Source organism: Pinus tabuliformis, chromosome J (assembly GCF_031772625.1).
Source record: "Pinus tabuliformis cultivar Carrire ecotype Pingquan chromosome J, CPIR1, whole genome shotgun sequence".
Taxonomy (NCBI): domain Eukaryota; kingdom Viridiplantae; phylum Streptophyta; class Pinopsida; order Pinales; family Pinaceae; genus Pinus; species Pinus tabuliformis.
This window is the reverse complement of record NC_142295.1, coordinates 1,459,357,173-1,459,364,951: the sequence shown is the minus strand read 5'-3', so window position 1 is coordinate 1,459,364,951 and position 7,779 is coordinate 1,459,357,173.

Genomic DNA, 7,779 nt, shown 5'->3' with positions numbered 1-7,779 from the left:
AGCACGTGAGAAAAGTGGTTTTCTCGTGCTACGTGTTGCGCAATAAGGCTAATTGTGTGAAATTTTGAAATACTACTTACAGCCTGAAGGGTGCATGAGAAACTACTTATCGCCTTAGAAACCTACTCCCTCATTTCCACACGTTTCTTTTCCCCACGATATGATCTCCGCCGTCCATCTTTTGACTTCACCCATGTGATAAGATCTCAACCGTTCATCGCTCCTGTTAGACTCGTCCGTCCATCTCTTGACTTCACCTGTGCGATTAGATCTCGACCATTCATCTCTTGTTAACCTCGTTCGTTCATCCATTCATTTAAGTCTTCACGATAAGATCTCCACCATTCATCCTGTTAGTTAACCCTGTTCACCCATCTATCTACGTAACCTCCTGTGATCCAATCTCCGACGTTCATTTTCCTTTCACCTGACTGATCCAACGATTCTTATGCACTGTTGCTCCCTCACGTTCTCCTTTCACTAATTTCATCCTCTAATTGCTCTTCCGCTTGAAAACTGAGTTAGTTTAGTTCTCTGCTTACACCTTAGTCTAGTTTTGATGCTCTTTACTTCTGCAAATTAGATAATTAGCATTAAATTAGTGTTAATTTAGCAATTCTTCTTAGCATAGTTGTTTGATTGGTTAGTTAGGTTATGGTATGGTTTAAGCATTTCATGTTGTTTTCTTCATTACTGCAGTAGAGTAGCTCTCCCTTAGAATATGTTTGATCTCCTTCCATCAAAGAATTAGGCTTCTTCTGACCCTATAGAATTCTGGCTTGGAACCCCTGGGGTCTCTTGCCAGATGAGCAGTGACAACAAGTAGTATCTTCATTTTTACTTGTGCATATAGCACTATCACCTCCAAGTTTGTGCGAACCCTGGGTTGATAAGTAAATATGGCAGCCCTGGGAGTTGCAGTATTATTGTTGCAATACCTAGGCTCATCAAGATGCACCCATTTTTGATCATTCGAAGAACACACCAGATGTCAGTCCATATGAAAATGGAGAGGACAAGTCATTCATTGAAGATCCACTTGATTTCTCATCTAATTTTTTCGGAAACGTAGAGGGTGAACATTCTTGCTTCTCATCTACCCCTTTTTGTGATTCATCAAATCATGAGGATGCCGACAAACATCCTGAATTTTATGATATTGGTGGTCGTGATCTCTCTACTTCCTCATCTGATCATGATGTTGATTCAATCGTTGTTAATCTATGTGAAACACTGGTCTACGATGATCTATTCATCGACGAAGTCGAAACCCCACAGACTGTCGAGGCACTTCAGCTTGAGCTGATGGTTATGTCAGGTCTTTGCTGTCCTAAGGTTGGTTTCACTTATGATCAGGAAATTGTTGAAACAACCGAGGCTCCTCATCACTCATTTGTATGCATTGAAGTTCAATCTCACACATAGATTATGCTTCCTCCACTCGAACTACACGATCCCATTTCACATGCATTGGAGGAATCTTACATAACAAGCACACGTGTACGACACAAGTTGTCTTTGTTTCTTTCATTTTCTTGCATGTCACAGTAAAGAGTATGTGTATGTTTAACAGCTACAAGTAGTGTCACACAACATCCTGATAAGTCCACGGATTGCATGTCATGCACTTGCACTCACTTATGTTCTGTGGACACATCTAAGCTCGGAGTGTGTTTATCTTCATTGTTATATCTTTCTTGTTTGCTGGTTCACACAACTGTGTTGTTTGCGAACCATGCCTTCACCAACATGGGTCGACCAATGTGTCGGTGGCTACATTGGAAGTATCACTTTACATAAGCAGACCCATCCACTGTTAGCTTAGGAGTAGGAGTAGTGTTTGCTTTTGGTTTGTTTTCTTTCATGCATGTTTGCTTCTTACTTTGCATGTTTGTTTGTTTGCATGCTTATTTTCTTACTCGATTTTCTTATGCATTTACTTCTTCTTCTTTATTTTGTCTTTATTTTCTTGTTTCTATCCATAGGTTGGTTTCACATTAAATCGTGCAGGACTCTTGAAACAAGTTGGGTAAAGTACAAGAGGACTTCTGCAGTTATTAATACTTGGTTATCTGTCGTCTTGCCTCTGTATGAAGAACTCGTTGTCTTCAGTCCATGATACGTCGATGGAAAATACGTATTGTTCGAAGTGAACCTTGGTGAAAACACAACGCTTGCACGCTAACTAGTATCACCTACTCTAGTTGGTTTTTTTGGGTTAATCCTTGTCAGCTCAGTCAAGTAAAATAAGGTGAGGGGGAAAACCTTAACAAGTACATCAGAGGTATATATAAACTAATTCTCTGAAGGAAAAACCTCTTCTGCTCTCAATAAGTCAGGATCCCTCTTCTGCCTCTGAAATGAATAAGTGTTATGCACAATTACGAAAAATGAAAAAATGAAAATGTGAAAAATTTCGAAAAAATGAAAATGAATAAGGTGAAAGAAGAGAAAGGCTTCTTGGACAGAGAGGTAATGAAAGTAACCCCGTCGAGGTACTGACCAGCCTCACTAGCAGCGGAGTGATGCTTGTGTTCCTGCGTGACTCCGCTAGGGTACTATCTAGGCCTACTGGCAGCGAAACAACACCAGAGATGAAACTAAAAATCTGACGACTGTATGGCTTGTGCACCAATATACCCCTCATCCCAAATCGAAACCACTGTGTTGGTTTGGCTTGGAATGTGTGTCAATTAACTAAGAGCTTGGCAGATGCTACATCTTACAATTAAGCAAGTTTGGAAACTAAGATGAACAAAGAACCGAAAAATACTTCCGAAGGTATTAGACTTTATTTTCATGAACAAGGTCCATTCAGAGAGCTGGAGTTCTACTAGTGTGTCGCCAAGTGTTGTAGTAGCCACAACCACCCTCCAAAATTTTGCCTTAGCTTCTTTTTGGAGTCTACATACCAACCATCCTAGCAGCATGTCTTGCACTATCAAGTACATAGGCTTCATTGGTTTTTCAGCAGCTTGCCAGCCTGTCAGTTTGCTTCACTCCCCTCATAGTTTGCCACTCTGGACTTGGGATAGTTCCTGGCTGAGTAGCTCCCTCAGAAAATTGCGGAATTTTGGAGGGGAACCAGCCTTCCCTCCAAAAATTGCGCAAATCTAATGGGCAGACTGCTGGCCTCAGAAATTGTGCAATGCAATCAGACAATCTTCCTTGGGAAAATAGCACAATCTGGCCCAGCACTACAACTCAACCCAAAATTTGTGAAATTCTGGACATCAATCACCTGCTCCTCCCAGAAATTTCGCATTCCCTCTGTGACAACCAACCCAAATCCTCCCAGAAATTGCACAAATTCCTTTCTTAGTCAAGCAGGCTCTTGCATGTGCCTTGAGGTTGACTGGTTCCACCCGCGACCCAGTAAACTTGATTTGCATGCATGCGCTGCTTTTTATCGAAATAGAAAGAAACAACATGTAAAAAACATCCCTAGATTTTAGGGATCTATTTTTAGCAGCTGGAGGTTACATGCAAAGATCATTTTAGAAACTTTCCTCCAAGTTTCGCTTTTTCCTAGATTTGCTGCATGTGCGTCATAAGCCTCAAAATTATTTATTTGATGCTTCAGAGCTCATTCTTCACATCAATCTTGGAGTTTTGACATCCCACAACACATCTAGGAGTCTTCGGCACATCCAACTCAGCTATTTCTACTTATCTTTTGCAGCATTTCTGTCATTTTTTGTGTTTTGGCTTGTGTGAGTGCTATCTGCTTGATTTTTGTGAATGCTTGTTGTTGTTTTCATGCATGTTAGCTTGTGCAAGCACCATTTCAGTTTTTGTTTACATCTCACTGATGTCGCATGCATGATAGTATTTTGCACGAACAGTCGTCGATTGGACGACTCATTTCACACACATGCATGTTTTCCCATTTTCTAAATCTTGCATTCACTGATTACATGCATGATCATTCACTCTCACTTACACTTAGTTTCGCCATGCATTCACATCTTCACATGTTTTCATTCACTTGTCGGCGGGTCTGGGCAACCTTGGCCCGGACTCTGCCTTGCCCCGACAACATTGCGCATTTCCGAGAGGGAAGGCTCTTCCTTCCTCTCAGAAAATGCACAAATCTGGCTAGACACTATCCTCCAAACATGCTTTGTGCAATTCTGAGAGGCAGTGTCTGCTGGCCCAGAAAATTGTGCAATGCAGTCCCATGACTTGCCAGCTGAAATTGTGCATTGCACAATCTCAACACCCAAAAGGCTAGTATGGATTGTGCATTGTGAAATTCCAACAGTCAGCTAGCATCCTGACAGTCTGGACTACCTTTTTCATAGTTTTGGCAGTCAGTCTCCCAGCCTCCCAGTGAAAATTGCGGAATCCTTGCCAACAATCTCCTAGGTATGTTGCATTTCAATCCTCAAGTTTGCTTTGGTTTTAACTGACAGAATCCTTGCCATGCATGTCACCATGTCTCCAGATATAGCAGGTGTTCTTTTGTCTCTCTGCAGTTCAAGATCAACGGCCTCCAAGAGAGCAGGGTCTGAGGACACCGACGGAAGTGCAACTAGAGAAGCAGTTGAGTGAGTGTCTATGAGTTTGCCGATTTACGAAGACACCAATATGATCATAGACAAATACATCAAGCTAAAATGGCAAGAGAGAAATGATACATTCTCAGGCACATTTGGGGAAGATCTTGAAGATTTCAAAGTCTATGTGAACATTCACAAGTCCAACTTGTACCGGATTGCATGCAGGGTTCCCGCGTTTCCATGCGCTGACATGATACATTGGATCGTATCACACACTGATCCCGAGACGATGGTGTTAAGAAATGTCAGTGGGACAAAGATTGCTACCTTTAGGGCACAGGGCTATCAACAGATATACCACTTGCCGAAGCTAGTGATCACTATGGAGACACCCATCAACATACCCAACAACAATGCTAACTCTAGGTATATCTTGAAAAACTGGGTGAAGGAGCCAGCCGAGTTCAGGATGACACCCAACCAGATTTACAAGACGAAGATACTGCGGAAGGCATATCATTACTTGGTCATCTTTGCATGTTGCTTATACGGCTAAGAGATCACGAAGACCTTCTTGCAGAGTTGGGCGATCACGTTGGACCAACTGGCTAGTGAAGGCAAAGCATGCAACTGGTCTGACATGTTGGCTCACATGTTGAAGGAACATGTAACGAGAGCTTGAAAGCTGCCCAAAGGTCAGCAAGTAGGAATCTACCTGTCCGCATACATCTTGGATGCAATCTGTGCCTGTCAGCAGTTCTCGGGCTTGAAGTGGGCCTGGACATTGATGAAAACCTCTGTGAACACTTATTGCAAACTGTTTTCTGAATGCAGCTTTTGAGGAGTCATCACACAATTGTCAGACCATTTTGTCACCCCAGTGTATGAGATGATATTTGAGCAGTATCCACCTTGCATGTCGAAGGCAACAATGGAGGCACTGATCGACATAGAAGATTGGTATGCCTCACCGTTTGGCACCTTCACATAGATGTACAACGCAAAGAATCCTCCGCATGTTTTACCGAAGTTTTCCATGGAAAAGCTCATCATGCAGGAAGTGTCATACCACATCTCGGTAGGACTGTCAGCTAGACTACATCGGAAGAAGAAGGAACCCTGGTCCACTCTTCTGTTGAATATTGGGTTGTATGAATTACAAAATCTCAAGCATGTGGATGTCAAGACAAAAGATTTCAAAAGATTTACTTTCGGCACTAGGAGCTTCAATCCCTATGACCCTCATTGCTTTGTGATGGATCACTGTGTGAGAGTGCAATACCCTTGGATCCATGTGGCATGTCATTGGGCTGAGGAAGACCCATGGAGATATTGTCATAGCTTCACCAGGTCCAATGTACCGGTCTGCATGGCTGTGGAATGGTTAGCAAAGCAGCATCTAGGAGAGCACCATCAGCAGCAACAACAGACGGAAACATACCTATGCATGACAAAGGCAATAGAAAGATTGTTGACAACGCAAAGGTAGAAAAAAGCTGCAAGTTTAGAGCATATCCACTTGTGGAGAAAGAAGCTTTGTAGATAGAGGCGAAGAGGCGACTGCGCGAAAAGAGGACTATGCAAAGGCAGAGAGATAAATAGAGGATGGAGGAAATAGTGAAGGAGTTGCATGAGTTGAAGGAGCAACACCAGAGATAACAGGAGCTACAAAGACAGGAGAAGGAAGCACAATGGGGACAAACACTGCAGGGGGTGAAACATGCACATGTTGATGAAATTGTGCCCATATAGGTGGTAGAATCATCCGAGTAGTTGGCACAAAGCAGACAAGGTGAGCAGTCGCAGGAGCAGGACTTCGCTCAAGAGATTGACCGAGCACTTGAGCAGATGGATACGGGATGGAGCAGCCAAAGTTAGAGCAAGACATCGACCTCATGCCTTACCACCAAGAGGTCGACCCACCAGCTTCACCGGATCCAGAAGCAAAGCAAGTCCTAAGTGACCAAGGAGATACTGAGATCCTTGATGATAATCCGAAAGAATAGATGCACAACATATCATTTGACGAGTCACAACATAGAGTTTTGCAATCGCGCAGAGTGTTTACTTCGGATGTCCACACATCTCCTGCGCAGTTTTAGGAATGAGTGATCGTACCTGATGTGCATAAGCATTCAACGACGCTGGTCGATGCTACGAGAGCATATGTTGAAGCCACTAGCTCGAGTGTTCACTTCTTGATAGCAGAGAATGAGCGAATGGCTAAGGAGTTACAAATGACCAAGTAAGGAGGAGAACTGGTTACAACATCCTCCCGAGCAGAGTTGAAGAAGGCAATATTGAATGAAGCATCATCCCTTGAGACAGTCATGTGGGCGTTGTATTCCAGATTTGGTACCGTGAATAAGGCAGTTTTCCATCTCAGTGGTTGGCAACAACGCTATTCTAGGAGAACGCGTATCTTGTCAAACTTGTGTACTGTTGTCGACCACATGTAAACATGGACAATGAGATACAAGGGAGCACAGTTACACTTGCCCAAGATGATGAAGCCCGAGGCGGTTGAGTTAAAGGTACGCATTCAGAGTTAGATCCGAAACTATGAGGAACTCCCACAACTCATCACTAGTTTGCAGGCTTCCCATGCACAGGTGTTCAAAATCTTGGATGTTGTTGTACGCGCACATGCGATCCCATCTATTGGGATACTCACCGAGACAAAGACAAAGGGTCAAGTCCGATTGGAGCTGGACTCGTGCTTTGATGAATTGATGCACATAACCACTAGCACAAACTTGGCGATCAATGCAGACACCATGCATCAATATGTCGCTGGTCCATCCGCACTCAAGATAATGATGTGCATGTTATTAGATGAGTTAGATAGAGGATCCAAAGTAGTGTACCCGGATGGAATAGAGGCAAGAGTTCGTTTCTAGAAAGATGTCACCACAGAGTACACAGACACCCTTGTGGAATACCAAGCTTGGCATCAGTTCGCCACCGTCGACCATCATGAGGATGTCAAAGAGTTGTTCTTCCCACAGTTGTCTGAGTCATAGTGATGTCTTGCATGGCTTTCTCAACCCTATTTTGTCTCACATGGGTACATGTGTAGATTGTATGTAACATCTTGTCAAGTGGAAGTTCAAGTGTCGATAGTTGAATGTGACAGTCATAGAGTAGTTGAAGAGTCATGAGGGTAGGTGAACAGTCACAAAGGGGAAGGTCAAGGGTCACCCCACCCTTAGGTATATATAGTACCTCATAACTCATTGTAGGGGCTTTTGGTTAGCCAAGCTTCTGATAGGAGTAT